Below are 18,430 nucleotides of genomic sequence, written 5' to 3' on the forward strand. Positions count from 1 at the left end.
GAAACTTTGCAGATACCATCTGTTCACCAGACTATAAGTGAATCCATAAGGACAATTTGATTAATTGAAGTACATGGTCGTCATCGGCCAATCAGCATTTAGCAGGCTTTTGACAGACTTAACATTGACCAATCATCATGAAACTTAAATGACCTCCACATATAGCCACTTTCTAACAATCAATAAAGTTTGAAACAAATTGACCACTGGGGGCGCTATTCATAAAAAATAACATATTATTACATATTATTACTATTTTATTACAAGTTTGCTTGAACATCCTTGTGTATCATATGTAGTACATTATTCCAAACAATTTTGGAAATGCATATTTATTACAAAAGTGCATAGTTTTTTTGTAATCGGTAACAGTTTAAAAAGCCTACTTTTCGAACTAGATTTTGATCCAATCTTTTTGAACTTGGTCTGGAAAATTTTTTTGGCATATGTAGGTAAATAATTATCAAAAACATGTTGACTTTTCTACTCAGGGTCGTGTGGATCAATCAATTATTTACTGCAACCATGGCATTGTTAGCTTGATTAGCTATAACTCCACAGTCATTGGTCAGATCCTGTCCAAACTTTAAGGACCTTTACATATTTGCACTGTAATGGTGCATGCCAATTTTGGTCCAGATGGGCCTTTAAGGGGCGCTTTAGCACTCAAAAACACTTAAAAAATCAATTAAAATGCTATTACAATGTTATTACAAGGTCGACATATAAACAATTGGTGCCATGTGACTCAGGTCACTCACATAAACAACTTTGTAAGTACATATTCTGTCACAAATTGTACTGTTTGTCTGGTATTTTGGCTTAATCATTCGAAGACTACATTATAAGAAGGCTTATTATACAAAGGTCAAAAGGTCAATCTGATCAAAACTTGGTAAACATCTTTGGATATGGCCTGTGATCAAGAATCATACCTTATTGTGGCCTTTTCACTAATTCTGACCCACTTTCACTGAACTCATACTCTACTTTAGTGCTATGTTTCAACTTTTGATCTTTTTCAACTGATTCCTTGGGACTTGCTGAACAAGTGCACCCCTAGTCACTTTTTGCCCCACCCCCTTAGTTTTTGAGCTAATTTGCATAATGTGAAAAACCTATTCTTGTGAACTAGTCTCAGTATTTTTTGCCAATTTTCATCAACTTAGTACCATAAGATTCAGAAGACACTGATCCTCAATAATTATCAAAAACATGTTGACTTTTCTACTCAGGATCATGTGGATCAATCAATTAATTACTGCGGCCATGGCATTGCTGGCCTGATCAGCTATAACTCAGTCATTGGTCAGATCACCTCCAAACTTGAGTATTTATACAAATTGAGATTCTAATGGAGTATGCCAAGTTTGGTCCAGATAGGCATTTAGGGGGTGCTTTAGCACCCAAAATACTTAAAAATCTATTGAAATGCTATTACAATGTTATTACAAGGTTGACATATAAACAATTGGTGCCATGTGACTCAGTTCACTCACATGAACAACTTTCTAATTACATGTTATGTCAAAAATTGCACTGCTTGTCTTTTATTTTGGCTTATTCATTCAAAGATTCCACTATACAAAGGCTTATTATACAAAGGTCAAAAGGTCATTCTGACCAAAACTTGGTGAACGTCTTTGGATATGGTCCCTGATCAAGAATGATACCATACTGTGGCCTTTTCACTAATTCTGACCCACTTTCACTGAGCTCCTCACACCAATAGGGCCTCTTATGAGTGCATTGGGCCTCATTATGGCCTACATCAAATCAATGGCTTAAATATAGAACCAATCCACTGTGGAAGTGCTACTATGTGAGAAATGCTGCCATTAGTCATGTAGTTTTGACATCTATGACGACAACCTCTTAAATGTTCTACAAACCAGTGTAGATCAGTACATATTAATGTAAACCTATAATGTGTTTAAAGACCTCTACTCATTGTTTAAGGCAACTGAAGGCCTTTTGATGAACTGAGTTCCATTCAGTTTTATTCACTCTACCTATGAATAATGGGTTAAACCTGCAGAAAGGGCCCATACAGCTGTTGCATGCTTGAACCTGCTCAGTGCCTCTTGCAGCTATATTTTCTTTTGGTTTTGAGGTTTTAAACTCATCTATGTTTGTCTTTGCTCCTTTATTATTCAGAATGGTGTACCTGCTATAGCGGTCATTTTTAGTACCCATGTTTCCCTTGTTAGCATTGTTAGCTTTACTTTATCATCTGTTACCTTTATTACTGGATGTTTCTGTTTTGTCAGGATGGCTAACAAAAAAATTGTTGCTATAGAATTACACCAAAAAGCCCTCTTCTAGTTTGTCCAGTGTGCTTTGTCACTTTAAAGCATGCATGTAAGTTGAAAAAAAACATCAATTTGTCCACTAAGTGCCATGAACAAGCGCCCTACATCATCACAGCTGACCAATCAAAATCGAGGACACCTTCTCTCTAGTCACCAGAGGAAAAGCTAGCTTTAGCTGTTTTTGAACGCTGAGATCTGTACGACACTCAGCTCCAAGATTCACACCAACTGAACAAGAAAAACATTTTCAATTATTTTTTTCATAATTCAGTTTTGAATTTTTTTTTCAATTTAAATGTGTATTATTTTATGTAAGAAATGTGTATGGATCTCACATCTGTTTTTGCTCTTATTACTTTTATTTTTTTAAATTTTGATTATTTTTCTCTCAAGTCTTTTTCGTCGCAGTTGGCAGATACACTGGCACAAGCAATAAAGAAGCACAATTAAATATTCTTCTGATTTTATTTGGTTGGAAATGTAATGATTCAAAAGAACAAAAGCTGCCTGTATAACAACAGCTTTCCAGAGAAGCATGAGGTGGTTTCAAATTAATGTAAAAGCAAGGTGAGGCATGCAAAGGAATAATAAAATGTGAATTGCTTGTGAGCAGCATGTCACAATTTTATGATATAATACCACTGAAAATGATAGTACAGTGCACAGTATCTTCCTTTTACAGTTTCATTTGAAATTCATCAGAATAGACACACATGGTTTGTTATCAGACCCTTAAGTAACAATGTCCATAAATTGCCAGACCCAGTGCAGTTAATCAGTACCCAAGACTAACAGACTGACACCTTTCAAACAAATGCAAGTGTTGAAACCAAGGACGCCATTACAGCATGCTCATGACGCTTTGTAACTTGGTAGCAAACAATGCTTTGAAAGCATATTTAATATTTACATTTTCACAATGCTTCATAAGGGTCTAGTGATTAACTCTTGAGACTTATAAAAAGAGGAGGAAAGTAATGAATTACATTTACTCTTGTCCCTGTCTTTGAGCATGTTTCTCTCTGTAATGGTACTTCTTGGAGTGGAAATAAATAACAGTACTTTTACTTGAGTTCATTTCTAATAGAGTACACAAATAAAATAAATGTGTATTTCATCTCATAAACCAATCATAAAACAGCATGGTGAAATTTAACAGTGTAAAAGTGGAGTAAAAGCGTAATTATTCATTACAGTGCCTTTACTATAGATAATAACCTGTACATAATTATAAATCACCTATAAGACATATTAACAATCAGAAAAAACATTCAAAATACCATCACTGAGTGTTTTGACTAAAGTGATCGGTAGTTTGTGTTTATATTTGTTATAAAAGAACAATAAACTAAAATTATTTTTGTAATGTGAAGTGGAAACACTGCAATTTCCCTTCCCTCTTCCTAGCTCTCAATCTGTCCGTCTGTCAATAAAAGCCTTAAAAAGCATATTTATATTCTGCTATCTTCAAAATTTAAACTGAAGGCAAACAGGTAACATAGGTTTTGAAGTATTGAATCCTTTTCTACAGTGTGTGCATCAATGGAAGAAACTGTCATGGGAAATGTTTACACAGTCATATTGTAGATGACCACATGCAAAAAGCACCAGAGACCAGTTGCACCAGCAGGTCTTAACTACACAACACATACCATAATAATTTAGCCACATTATCAGATCTCCTCAGCACTCATTAACTGGCTCTGTACCTCTATTTGAATCTTTTGGGTGGTTCTATTTTCTTTTTGGTTGTAAGGATTTACATTCAATAAACTCAGACCAGAGATCTACAGTACATTACATGTCTTATGTCCTCTGCATTTTTTAATGCAAATCACTAAGAGTGCTACTGAACATACTGCTTGTTATAAGACACGGTACTTATTCTACTTACTGTATCTAATGCATTTGTGCTTCTCTGGCATAATCTGATCCTCAAGCACTGCTGTGTGTAATGCACTGACATGCATACAGCTCACTGGGCCAAATCATCCAAAAATGATCAAAGATCAGCGGCATCACTAGAGATTTATGTAAAAGGGGGGCTAAGCCTTTATTAAGGGGGTCTGGGGGCATTCAGGGATATAAAACTGTTGTGTTATTGCAAACACAACACCAGAATTAGCTGGCTATATACTGGAAATAACAAAACATATAGTTAATGCTTCTGTAACTGTTTCAAAATATGTAATAGAAGTGTGAAAAAAATAATCTGTTAAATTTCTTTCAATTCTTAAAATAGTTGGTTCTTCAGCCATCTTGCAATCATGTTTTATGGCCTTCTTTTCTTTACCTCACGTTAACTTAAAGTTGGCCAGGTACACTAACAAGCAATTGGCTAAATACTCCACAGGCAGCTGTAGGGCTTGGGAATATATGTCATGTTGCATTGAATTATGGGGTCATTATGCCTGATTGGCAAGGTTTGTTCTTTGTTTACATGCTGCAAATATTTACACTGCAAGAGCTTAAAGAAATTGTGGTTTTATGTTTTTATTTTAATGATCTCAATTGTAGCTTTAATGTTTCAAATGAAACAGGAGTGTATCTTAACCAACTTCTGAGACACTTTCAAACAACTACATAATGACAAAGTTACACAAACTGACAAACTTTCTTGCGCACCTCAACTCCTCCTCACAGCTCACTGCTGTCTCGGTAAGAGGTAAATAGTTTAATTCCTCAGGCAATTTTTAAAAAGTTTGATATTTGGTAACAACATTGTCTAAAAACTGAATGTTAAATCTTTTAAAGCCTTAATTGATTTTCCATGTTGCTCCAGTGGCAAAATCCCTGCTGATAGCTGTTCACATTAATGTTAGCTAGGCTAACTAGCGAAAATTATAATTTACTGTCATTTACAGAGCTGATAAATGTGACTGCTTTTGAAATAACACACAAAGAAAGTAATATTGTAATGAGCTGCTACTGGCTAGTTCACCCTTGGATGCTTGGAACGCATGGCAACGCATGGAGCCCCCTGCCAGAACCCAGTAAGAGAGACTTTAATTCATGTAAATAGTTGTTATCTCATGATGATGTATATACAGTATGTGTTATATGTGTGTTTAATGCCAGTCTGTGCTGGGCTTGATGTGTGGGAGCCAGTATCTACCATCACTGAGGGTATGCGTAGATGTGTAGCGGCCATTCACAGGTAGCACTGGGTGGCAAATGTTCCCCCAGCTGCCGTGTTCAGTGAAGTGCACTGATTTAAAGCAATATGCTTCCAACATCTTCCTTGCCAAGTCACATTGGTGTCAGAAGTGGGATTGTGCCCCAGGACACTGGTGGAGGGTGGCGCTACCTTGAACATGAAGACGTGTGGCTGAGAAGAACGAGCCCAGCTGGAGATTGTGAGGGATAAGGCAACACACTGAGGACTGATGAGGAAGCAGCTGGCGAGGTCCTGATGGCGGAGGAGTGTGGCTACCTGCCGACAGTGGTCATTGCCCACAAACAATGTTTTAAGCAGGTGCCAGCAGCGAGGATTGTCGAGGCCTAGAGGAGGGTCTCCAGTGCACATGTGCAGCATTTTTGCTGGCTGAATATGTGGTGGTCAGTGGAAAAAGTGGAACACAGCCACTGCTGTTGCCGCCACCAGGTAGTGCAAAGATTGGTGCCGGTAGCTGTGAAGGGATCTGCAGCTATGGTGAGGAGGACACAGCACTCAATCTTTCTGCTCCAAGAAGAGGATGTGGCCCCAAGGGAAGACTAGTGACATGCGAGACATGTTTGCTGGGTCACAAACAAAATCTAGTTCTATGAAGCGACAGTGTAGTTCTACTTCAGATGGATTTTTATCAGTCAGCCTGTTATAATAAAGCAAATCAGCCATGAGAGGCCGTGTGTTACTGCGATTGTGTCATGGGGAAGGGTGTTATTAGGCACGACGTGAAGTGGAGTAAAACTCCCTTGTGGCTTATTGCTTTTATAAAATTTCAGCCAACATAAAATATAATAAATACACACTTTTTAAAAAAATAATTTGTATTCTGCCAAGAAATGTAGTTCCTTTAGAGTATGGTTATCGTTGCCAAGCAACCACTGTCCGCTCAATGAGAAGAACGTTTGGTCACCCATCACTGTATTTTGCGGTCATTTCACAAATTTTTAACTTTTTGTTGTACAACCCCATTTCCAAAAAAGTTGTGAGGCTGTGCAGAATCAATAAAATAAAATATGTCAGAATGAATAAAAATAGAATGCAATGATGTGCAAATCATGTAAAACATATTTTTAAAGGAGAATACTTCAAAGACAACATATCAAATGTTGAAACTGAGAAATGTTATTGTTTTGAAAAATATGTGCCCATTTTAAATTTGATGCTAATAACACATTGCAAAAAAGCTGGGACAGGGGCCTGTTCACCACTGTGTTTCATCTTCCTTCTTTAACAACACTCGTTTGGGAACTGAGGAGACACTGCTGTAGTTTTGGAAGTGAAATGTTTTCTCGTTCTTGTTTCATACAGGATTTCAGCTGCTCAACCACTCAGTCGGATTTTTCATTTCATAATGCACCAAATGTTTTCAGTGGTGACAGGTCTGGACTGCAGGCAGGTCAGTTTAGCACCCGGACTCTTTTAATATGGAGCAATGCTGCTGTAATACATGCAAAATGTGGTTTGACATCATCTTGCTGAAATAATTAAGGCCTTCCTTGAAAAAGACGTTGTCTGGATGGCAGCATATGTTGCCAAAACATGTATATATCGTTCAGCATTAATGGTGTCTTCACAGATCTGCACGTCAACCATGACATGTGCACTAATGCACCCCTATACCATCATGAAGTGAAGTGTACACTGATAATAAGCTGAGTAGTCTTTAGCCAAGAGGACACAGCATCCATGATTTCCAAAATAAATTTCAAATTTTGATTCATCGAACCACTGAACACTTTTTCACTTCGCCTCAGTCCATCTTAAATGAGCTTGGGCTATGAGAAGACGGCGGCGTTTCTGGATCCTGATTATATGTGGTTTCTTCTTTGCGTTGAATTTGTGGATTCAGCGACAAACTGTTTTCGCAGACCGTGGTTTTCAGAAGTGTTTCTGAGCCCATGCAGTGATTTCCACTACAGAATCATGTCTGTTTTTAATGCAGTGCTGCCTGAGGGCCCAAAGATCATGACCAGCAAATACTAATACTGGTTTTTGGCCTTGTCCCTTACATACAGAGATTTCTCCAGATTCTCTGGATCTTTTAATGATATTATGTACCGTAGATGATGAAAAGCAGAAGTCCTTTTTATGGATTTTATGTTGAGAAACGTTATTCTTGAATTGTTTCACTATTTGCTCGTGCAGTCTTTCACAGAGTGGTGAACCCCTCCTCATCTTTACTTCTGAAAGACTCTGCCTCTCTGAGATGCTCTTTTATACCCAATCATGTTACTGACCTGTTGCCAATGAACCACCAGGTGGTTTTTAGCATTATACAACATCACCAGCCTTTTGTTGCCTCCATCCCAACCTTTTTGGAATGTGTTGTTGGCATCAAATTCAAAATTGGCATATATTTTTCAAAAAACAATAAAATTTCTCAGTTTCAACATCTGATATGTTGTCTTTATACTACTTTCAATGTAATATAGGGTTTAAATGATTTGCATATCATTGCATTTTGTTTTTATTTACATTTTTCAAAGCGTCCCAACTTTTTTGGAAATGGAGTTGTATTATATCGCTGCATATCAGATTGTATCATTGTATTGTGACTACATGCTAGTTAGTGAGGAACACCTAACTTTTATAAAGTTGAACACTGTAATAAACTGAAAATGAAAACTTTGTTAACATGAGGCACATTTTCAGACACTTCTTATTTGTGCTACATTGAAAAATGTATTAAATCAAGGCACCACTGTATTAATATCATATAGTTATGAATTGTGTGGTATGTAGTACTGTATTGTGCAGACTGAGACGTAGTGAGGCTGTTGTAGGGTTCAAAATAAAAAGGTAACTGAACTCTGAGCACAGGTGCTCCCCAGGGATATGTGCTCAGCCCCCTCCTGTACTCCCTGTATACACATGACTGTGTAGCCAAACACACATCTAACATCATCTTCAAGTTTGCTGATGACACCACCATCCTAGGCCTCATCACTGATGGAGATGAAACAGCCTACAGAGACGAGGTCAGCGCTCTGTCAGAGTGCTGCCATGACAGCAATCTCTGTCTCAACATCAGCAAAACAAAGGAGATGATCGTGGACTACAGGAAGTGGCAGAGAGGTGGTCACTCTCCCCTGTTCATCAATGGAGCCGAAGCGGAGAGAGTCAGCAGTGTGAAGTTTCTCGGCATACACCTCAGTGATGACCTCACTGATGACCTCACCTGGTCCATCCACACCAACACTATCGATCTGCCCGTCAACGTCTCGTTTTCCTGCATAGGCTCAGGAAGTTTGGTCTGCCTCCTCAGATCCTCACCAACTTCTACAGATGCACCATAGAGAGCTTCCTCACGGTCTGCATCACTGTCTGGTACAGCAGCTGCACTGCCTACGACCGCAAGGCCCTTAAAGGAGTGGTGAGGACGGCAGAAGCCATCATAGGCAACAAACTACCAGCCATCTATCAGTCCCGCTGCCTCAGGATGATCAAACAGATCCAGTCAGACAGCGTCACCCAGAACACAGCCTGTTCACCAGAGATTCCGCAGCATACAGGCTAGAACAACCCAGCTAATGAACAGTTTCTACCCACAGGCTGTCAGGCTTCTGAACAAGCTGTGAAGCTGTGGGTCCTTCACCAACTACCATTTCACTCAGTCACTCTGTCAGCATTATTATTATATCATATCATCTCTGCTATGGACAATAACACTCTAACACTAATTCACTTTAAAGAATAATAACACTAAGTCACATAAGTCACATTAAAATGTATATTGTCTCTATATTTTGTGTATATTTAATATATTTCAGTTTGTTTTTCTTGTATCTTTATTTTTACTTATTTACTTTCTGTAGAGTGATTAGCTGAGCCTCACATGTCCTGACAAACTTGAAACGTGAACCTAGGATGCTGACTGAACATCGCCAACAAAGAGAAACCCGGGCTGGGTTATTTTTTGTGCCTGAAAAGTTTTTTTTATGAAAAAAGTGGTACAGAAAGCAGTGTCTGTGCTATATCAAAATAGACACATTCAGACAGAATTCTACCCACACAAATACATTTTACAGAGATAGTAAAATAAATATTTCTGAATAGTCTAAATAAGTCTTCAACAGTGATGTCAGTAATGATAGAGGAATTTATTGTCAATCAGTGTGAACAGGACTAAAGAGAGGTAGGAATATTACAGCTCAGAGCTGAAACTGCACATCTAGACTGTTGCGGTGAGCTCTGGTGTGATCAGAGGGAAAGATAGTAGGAGTCTTATGAAAGGAGAGATGCTTTTAGATGCTTTACTGAAACAATATATTGGAAATTCCAGTTAAGTCCAGTTAATACCACTAAAGATTAGTAATCAAAGAGGATTAAGTTTGTGGTGGTGTAAGAGTTTTGTTCATTGGAGTCAAGAAACAGTTCAAAAATGCCTTTGTCAGATTTATTCAGAGAATTGTCAGACAAGAAACAGGTTTTTCGATGCTGCAGAGAAAAACGATGAATCACGAAAAAGCATTGAAGTAAACTGTAGTAGAAGGTGAAGGAAAATAAAGAGGAAAAATAAAGAAATAAGAAATAAATCAGACTCGAGCATGACTCAATCCCAGCAGCTCAGCCTCTCTCTGTTCTCAGAACACTATTGTTTGGCCTTGGCTGAGGGTCAAGCCTGTCGCCCTTCTTCCCGCTCTGTGCGGCGGACTGCCAATCTCTCAGCTTTTTAAGCTAATCCTCTCACCATCATTAATGGGACTAAGCAAATAAAACAAGTGTTTCCATTTGCATACACTAATCTGAAAATATTTGGACATTCATCAAAGATAGCACTGTTAGCTCTGTTCTTTTAGGACAGGGGTCACAACCCAAATGTTAAGAAGAGTCATTTTGTCCTTTCAACAAAAATCAAACCACCTTGGGAGTCACAACGTTTGGTAACACTTTCTTTGAAGGGTGTCTACATGACACATTCATATCACCTTACATAAACACTTCATAACATGTTCATGAATGCTTAAATCAACATTCATAAACTGTACATGTTTTACATGATATTAATATGGACTACTATGTCATTTTACCGAAAGATGTTTTTCAAAATAAAAGTCCTCATTTTATTTATTGTTTTCAGTGAAACTCCTCGTTTCTGGACTGTCAGCATAAAATGACCTGGCTTTATCCCTTTGGACAGAAAGTGTTTTGACAATTTTTTGCCTAGACTTTCAACTTTTTTTTTTTTTCTCAAGCTTTTGTATTTTGCAATATGCTATTCTTTCTGCTGTTTACACTAATTATTCATATATAAAATGTACTGTTCATTCAACACTCTATACATTATTGTGGAAAATGTTACTTAAACTAAGTTTAACTTTCTTGGGGTAAATGCTAACACTGTTATCCCAATTACTTTGGACGTTTTATTTTTAGTGATGTTCTTCCTCACTTACGGTTTTGGAGAAGGCACAAGTATAACTGTGCATTGGTTATCCTGAGTAACTGAGGTTAAATGTGACAAGCACTGTTATCACAAGGAATGATTCCTTTTTTGGCATTAACAAGTACAATCAAGTGGTGCCTCTTTGACTTCCTCACTCAGGGTGCTGATAGTTTTGTAAGAAGTGTCCTTTATAAATTTGCCTTGCTTTGCCTTCACCATAACAGTGATGGAAGCCACGTTATCCTGACTAAAGTGCATGTTACATGAATGGATGGATCTTGAATGGAATGGATAAGTATTATGGACCTGTCCCACCACCACACAAAGTTTGAGTCTTTAAGATGATTGACTGTTCATAGCATATTTATGAGTAATTCACTGTCCATATAGTAAAGTGACATGCAAAGCAACATTCATAAGTGATTCATAGCATTTTAAGAAGCTGTTAATATACCATACAGTAAAGTGACATGCAAAGCAGCATTCATAAGTGATTTACAATTAAATTTCTACAATTATTTTCCTTACCTTTGCAGCAAGACCCAATGACTGTGAAAAGGAGTCAATAAACACCACAAGTAGGAAGGTCCTTTTTTTATTGCCAAGACCTCTGTTCAGAACAGGCACTTAAACATGCTGCTCAAAATCAAATCAGGAAACTACAAACTCTTCTGAACATGGAACTGCAAAATAGGCAAAAATAAAATAATCCTCCTTTACAGTAAAATAAAGCTCTGCTGATCGTTCAACACAGTTTCAACTATGAACACTGTCTTAAACACTGGAGTTAATATAGCCTATATCTGCTAATTTACCCTTTAACTTATGAATGTTGCTTTGCATGTCACTTTACTATATGGACAGTGAATTACTCATAAATATGCTATGAACAGTCAATCAACTTAAAGTCTCAAACTTTGTGTGGTGGTGGGACAGGTCCATAATACTTATCCATTCCATTCAAGATCCATCCATTCATGTAACATGCACTTTAGTCAGGATAACGTGGCTTCCATCACTGTTATGGTGAAGGCAAAGCAAGGCAAATTTATAAAGGACACTTCTTACAAAACTATCAGCACCCTGAGTGAGGAAGTCAAAGAGGCACCACTTGATTGTACTTGTTAATGCCAAAAAAGGAATCATTCCTTGTGATAACAGTGCTTGTCACATTTAACCTCAGTTACTCAGGATAACCAATGCACAGTTATACTTGTGCCTTCTCCAAAACCGTAAGTGAGGAAGAACATCACTAAAAATAAACGTCCAAAGTAATTGGGATAACAGTGTTAGCATTTACCCCAAGAAAGTTAAACTTAGTTTAAGTAACATTTTCCACAATAATGTATAGAGTGTTGAATGAACAGTACATTTTATATATGAATAATTAGTGTAAACAGCAGAAAGAATAGCATATTGCAAAATACAAAAGCTTGAGAAAAAAAAAAAAGTTGAAAGTCTAGGCAAAAAATTGTCAAAACACTTTCTGTCCAAAGGGATAAAGCCAGGTCATTTTATGCTGACAGTCCAGAAACGAGGAGTTTCACTGAAAACAATAAATAAAATGAGGACTTTTATTTTGAAAAACATCTTTCGGTAAAATGACATAGTAGTCCATATTAATATCATGTAAAACATGTACAGTTTATGAATGTTGATTTAAGCATTCATGAACATGTTATGAAGTGTTTATGTAAGGTGATATGAATGTGTCATGTAGACACCCTTCAAAGAAAGTGTTACCCAACATTTTATGTCCATTTTTACATTTTGGCTGGTAAATATGTCTCAGTATGTGCTGATGTGCTAGTGTAGGCTAAACAAATATCATATAAATGAAAACACAGACTCACTTTGCTCTGCTTTAAGCTTTAGCTCAGCTATAGCTGCTTTTCTCACATCTCCAGCAGAAAACTTTTTGATTTATGAGGCTGAAGTTGCTTCTCGTTCACCAGCTTCTTGCTCGAATTTTCCCATTCCACCTTAAATGGTGCCTGAGATGCCAAAATTTTACCGTGGCACTGTTTTAAGGTGGAACGGGAAAATTCGAATGAGAAACTGACTTCACGACTTTAGTGTTTGCCAGTTTCTCCATGCAGATTAAACATATCGGGAAACCAGCTGGAGTGATTATAAACACTGACCAGCAGTCTGCATGCCAAACTTGAGGGTTAAAGGGTGAATTAGCAGTTCTACATTAACTCCAGAGTTTAAGACCATTTATTGTTAAACTGTGTTGAACGATCAGCAGAGCTTTATTTTACTGTAAAGGAGGATTATTTTATTTTTACCTACAAATCTGATTCAGCTGTGGAGCCACAACAGGGCAGTAAAAGAGTCACGTGTTGCTGACCTTTGATATAGCACAACCAAAAGATGACAGAGACACAAATTCTGGGACAATGAGCTCCCAGGCTGTTCTTTGGGAAGAGGTCTAAACCATGTTGGGCATGTTAAATACCAGGTGGTGGTTTTGTCCTGTTTAACATTGAGCTGCAAACTCGCTCACAACACATCTACATTCAAAATCACACCAGATTATAGACGATTATACCATAGATAACATAGCTAATCACAGCAAATCAATGGATACATATTTAACCACAGAGAATGAATACATAAACACTGGAGAGTGCAGACAGGACACAATCTCTCTCTCAGTGGGTCCTCATTAGAACAGATAAACACTCAAGACACAAATTAAAGCTAATTATGCTCTTAAAAAAGATGGTTCTTCAATGGATCTTTAGTAACTGTAGATCCATGAACCCTTTCAAGAACGCTTTGCATGTTTAAAAGGTTCTCTGCATCGTTGATTGATGGAGATTGATGGAGAATGTGCTGTAGATGGTTCTATGCAGAAACCTTTTGAAAAGCGTTCTAAAAAGAACCAAAAATGGTTCTTCTGTTGTTACTACATCAAGCTTGTAGCAATATAAGAACCTTCATCAAAACGGTTCTGTATAGAACCATCTACAGCACATTCTCCATAAATGCAAAGAACAATTTCACCATGCAAAGAACCCTTTAATCATGCAGAGGGTTCTTTGAGTGTTTAAGGTTCTATATGGAACCACTGCCTTTACTAAAGAACCCTTGAAGAACCCTCTGTTTTTAAGGGTGTAGTGTGACTCCTTATAATCACAACTGACGAGCTCGTCTGAAGGAGAGGCACATCAGCTTTTACATCTTTACTGTTGGATGGCTAGTTTAGGGCTGTCGTCAAAGACCTTCAGCTGCTGCAGCCTTTCTTTCACGCTGTCGTATTCTTTCTGCCACACAGCCTGTGAGAGGGAGGCCGGGTCGATCTCCAGGAAACGGTAGGCATCCTTGGACTGCACTCTGAATATCTGAACAGCTCTCCCACAGGACTGACCAAACGCTTCCCAAATCTGTGAAAATGTGACAAATTACAACAGTCAGAGGAGAAGTGGATTCTTTGGGGACACACTGGGTCCACTTAGACCACTTTACCCATCATTTGATTAGTGTATAATGTTAACATTTAACACTCTGGATTCCACAAACTCACCCATGAATCAGATTTAATGTTTTTATATCTATTTCTTACTGTTTGTGATAATACAGTGCAGAAATCCAGTTCAGACACTTCCTGAATCTGTAGAGTCGCCCTTTCCATTCCATCTTATCACAAGATCATACGAGACTCACATCCGGAGTTATGAGCCGATGAAGAGGGGCTAAGATACACGTCATCTGCCTCTCACCGTGTGGAGCTGGTGGATTCGTGTGTCCGTCTACATTCTGTGTGAAACTGACTAATGGACACCCAGGAAATCACTAAGGAAATCATATATATATATATGTAACATCTGAATATATTGAAGTAAATGTCTTGTAGATGTTCTGTTGATACATTACTTACATTAAGTAGATGTATTGTTAATATGTTACTTCCATTCCGCAAAACCTAATCATATCAACCTTACCCAAAACCTAACCCTCACCCTGGCCCTAATCCTAAGCCTAACTTTAAGAGCATTTTCCATAAGTGCTGCCAGGGCAGGGTTCTCATCCGTTTCTCATCCGAACCATGGACTTTTTACCCTCCTCCAATCTGGGAGGCGGTACGGGAGCCTCCGCTCCCACACCGGTAGGCTCAGGAAGTGCTTCTTCCCTGAGGCTGTGACCCTGCTGAGCTCCACACTGCCACGTTCACTGTATCTTTACACTCACTGCACTGTTATTGTACTTTATTTCCTAGTATTATTGCAGTATTTAAATTTGCACAGTATATTACTGCACTATTCATATGTGCACCGACATTTACTATATAAGTTTACTCTGCATACTTATCTTTTACATATGCTGCTCTCACAGTACATACTACCTTAATTGTATGCTCTCCACTCACTCTGTATATATGTATATTATATTCATACTTGCATATCTATTTTTTTTACTAGCCGTCCTTCTGCACTTTATATCTAAATAATACCATATTTTGCACTTCTAGGTAGATGCTAACTGCATTTCATTGGCCCTGTACCTGTACTGTGCACAATGACAAAGTTGAATCTAATCTAATCTAATCTAATCTAATCTAATCAGTCTGTATTAAGGCTATTAATCAAGGGCTTGTGTCATTTATGTGTCATTTTTAGTAGCAGCTCATGCTGCAAGAACAATATCACAATGTGCTCCAACCAGCAGCAAACTGGTCCTGGGTTCACTTGGAAGCAGGGCGATTTTTAGAGGACCAGAACTGAATTGTTTACTGAGCACCCAAATACGGGAAGAATGTTCACACCTGTAAGAACGGACCGAACTAAAGAAGAACTCTGATAGGTCTGCACCAAACCAGGCAGGTGTGAAAGCACCCTAAAATCTGAAATACTGGATTCCACTTTCCCCATATAACATGTTATCTGTTCACACTGTCTTTTAAAACAATCAGTTCAAAACATTTTAATTGAACAATTTCAGCAATGACGTCATTCTGTGATGTTGTATTCAAAAACTTCAAAACAAGGTGAGATAGAATTTAAAAATTGTGAATAAAATTTGAATTGTCCTGACAAAGCCAGCTAAATAAGCTTGAACAGTAAGAACAGTCACATCTATAAACCACTTTGGCTTAACAGAGCATACAGCTGGTCACTGATTGAGATGGATTACGTCAGTCTAAGAATAGAACTTCAAGAGTAGAAAATGCAGAAGCAGATTGCAGAAGCTCAACTCAACATATTTACTGGCTACAAGTTAGGAGAGAGAAATTTAGGGTTAGACATGTAAAGGTATAAACTGTGCAACACCAACATATGTTTTTCCACTGTCTGCACTAAGGATTGAGGGCGTTGCATTAAAGCATCATCTGTGCCTTTAGCACCAAATACGGAATATTAGCTGAACCATGTGATTCGAGAGCTGGTAACATGCGTCCCATTGAGGAATTGTAGGAAAGGTGGAATTTTCCACATATCAGGTGCCCGTTTACAGATATAGCTGTGCCTAGGGTCAGCAGTAGGGACTTTTGAGACTAATTGTCATGTAGGCTTCCTCCAATAAATGTCACCCACGGTATATAAGCAGCTTTTTCTCAAAGATATTTGAAGCAGTCTTTAATGCTGCTTTTACATATTGCCTTATTCTAAATCAGCAAAGTCAATGCTTATTTATATAGTGCTTTTTGTCACAAGGCAACTTTACAGAAAAATCCGGGTCTCCTGAGCGTCCCTAAACGCTCGTATTCCCTAAGAGCAAGAGGAAGAAACCTTGAGAGGGACCAAGACTAAAAAGGGGAACCCATCCTCCTCTGGTTGACACCGGATAGCAAACAGCATTAGTATTAAATATAAGAATATAAAACAGGGAAAAACAGGCGCAGCAATGGGTAATTAGATTAGTTTTAGTTTATGCAGCAGCAGCATCATCAGGAGGGTCAGTTCATGAGGGTTAGGTTTGCACAGCGTTGTACAACATGAAGCTCAATGGTGGTCAAGCCGGTCCAGAAGGGAGAGTCAGTTCTGTAAAGAGTGACTGATCACAGATTACAAGGTTAACAGAGCAGCAGAGACTCCGGCAGTTCTAGTTATTACAGCCTCACTAAGAGGGAGAGACAGAAGGTAACAGAGTCATGAGGCTCCCTGAGATGTCGGCACCCCTCCAGCTCCAAATAAAAAAAGGGAAAAGTTTTTATTTCATGAACCAAGCAAAATGTTGCAGCATTTTTAGTTGTGTTTACTTTTATCTTGGGTCTAAACCATCACTATTACAGATACTTACAGAATTACTGAACTATAAATACAGCATTGATAATAATATTTTATATAAAAAATATTGTGTGTTAATATATCTCAACAACAGGTTCACATGTTTTGTGTCCCAGCATGTACACTTTCAGCCAGTTTTGAATATAATTTTCAGTGTTTAGCTTTTATGCAGTATTTCTAAATTTTCTTTGAACTCTATGAATGACTTATTTCTGCATTCAATATTTTAAGTTATATCTAAGCTTTATCATGAGTTCAGAATGGTGCACTAACGGTGTGCATCCACATGCAACTTCACCTTGCTGCCTCCTATTCATTTCACTGGAGAGCTCTGCTGCATCACCTGCTGCATGCTGAGTGGCAAAATCCAAATGAGTGCAGTCGCTGCTTTGCATTTAGCCAAACAGGCAAGAGTAGACTGGTCTTCATCACAAACGGCAAAACATAAACACTCTCCAAGGCTTTGAATCATATGACAGTTTAATATTACAGTTTTTTTTATCTACAGAACTGCTGACAGCGAAGATTTACAGCGAAGATGTTTGATTGTATGAAGTTTACATAGTTTGATCAGGAACCAAAATTTAAATCACACAGAGCTAACCAAGTGGATGACTGATGCAATCTGAAAACTATTCTATTCTCATTGTAAGCTTCTGGTGGCGGCATGGTGGCGCAGTGGGTAGCGCTGTCACAGCAAGAATGGCCTGGGTTCGATTCCCGGCCGGGTGACCAGGGTCCTTTCTGTGTGGAGCTTGCATGTTCTCCCCGTGTCTGCGTGGGTTTCCTCCCACGGTCCAAAGACATGCAGTCATGCAGCTGATTGGACATGCTGAATTGCCCCTAGGTGTGATTGTGTATGTCTGTCTGTCTGCCCTGTGATGGACTGGCGACCTGTTCAGAGTGTATCCTGCCTTCCGCCCAATAACAGCTGGGATAGGCTCCAGCACCCCACTGCAACCTAGATGGATAAGTGGTTTAGATGATGATGTATGTATGTATGTATGTATGTATGTGTGTAAGCTTCTGATACCTAAGCACTAATACTGCCCTCTTGTGGAGAATCCTCCCCATGCTAAAAATGAGAGTGAGTTAGTGAAATATTGGAGAGGCTCATGAGCTGCTTCACATGTACAAATACTGATGTGAAAGAGAGAACCTGTTTATTTGGAATGATTTATTATGATAAATGCAGGATTTTTGTTTGTTTGCCCATGCTATGTGAAGCGACCTTGGGTTTGTGAAAGGTGCTATATAAATGTAACTTTTATTATTATTATTATTATTATTCTCTCAGACTATCTTGACTTTCCAGAAATGCACTGTATCA

This window comes from Colossoma macropomum, unplaced genomic scaffold, assembly GCF_904425465.1.
Source record: "Colossoma macropomum unplaced genomic scaffold, Colossoma_macropomum, whole genome shotgun sequence".
Taxonomy (NCBI): Eukaryota; Metazoa; Chordata; class Actinopteri; order Characiformes; family Serrasalmidae; genus Colossoma; species Colossoma macropomum.